Here is a 649-nt window from a genome sequence, read left to right as displayed (position 1 = left end):
CCAAATAGGAAAGGGAATACGTCAAGGCTGTATATTGTCACCCTGTTTATTTAACTTATATGCAGAGTACATCATGAGAAACGCTGGAACTGGAAGAAACACAAGCTGGAATCAAGATTTCTGGGAGAAATATCAATAACCTCAGATATGCAGATGACACCACCCTTATGGCAGAAAGTGAAGAGGAACTCAAAAGCCTCTTGATGAAAGTAAAAGTGGAGAGTAAAAAAGTTGGTTTAAAGCTCAACATTCAGAAAACGAAGATCATGGCATCCAGTCCCATCACTTCATGGGAAATCGATGGGGAAACAGTGGAAACAGTGTCAGACTTTGTTTTCTGGGCTCCAAAATCACTGCAGATGGTGACTGCAGCCATGAAATTAAAAGACGCTTACTCCTTGGAAGGAAAGTCATGACCAACCTAGATAGCATATTTAAAAGCAGAGACATTACTTTGCCAACAAAGGTTCATCTAGTCAAGGCTATGGTTTTTCCTGTGGTCATGTATGGATGTGAGAGTTGGACTGTGAAGAAGGCTGAGCACCGAAGAATTGATGCCTTTGAACTGTGGTGTTGGAGAAGACTCTTGAGAGTCCCTTGGACTGCAAGGAGATCCAACCAGTCCATTCTGAAGGAGATCAGCCCTGGG

This window comes from Bison bison, unplaced genomic scaffold (assembly GCF_000754665.1).
Source record: "Bison bison bison isolate TAMUID 2011002044 unplaced genomic scaffold, Bison_UMD1.0 scf7180017864476, whole genome shotgun sequence".
Classification (NCBI taxonomy): domain Eukaryota; kingdom Metazoa; phylum Chordata; class Mammalia; order Artiodactyla; family Bovidae; genus Bison; species Bison bison.
This window is presented reverse-complemented; position numbering follows the sequence as displayed.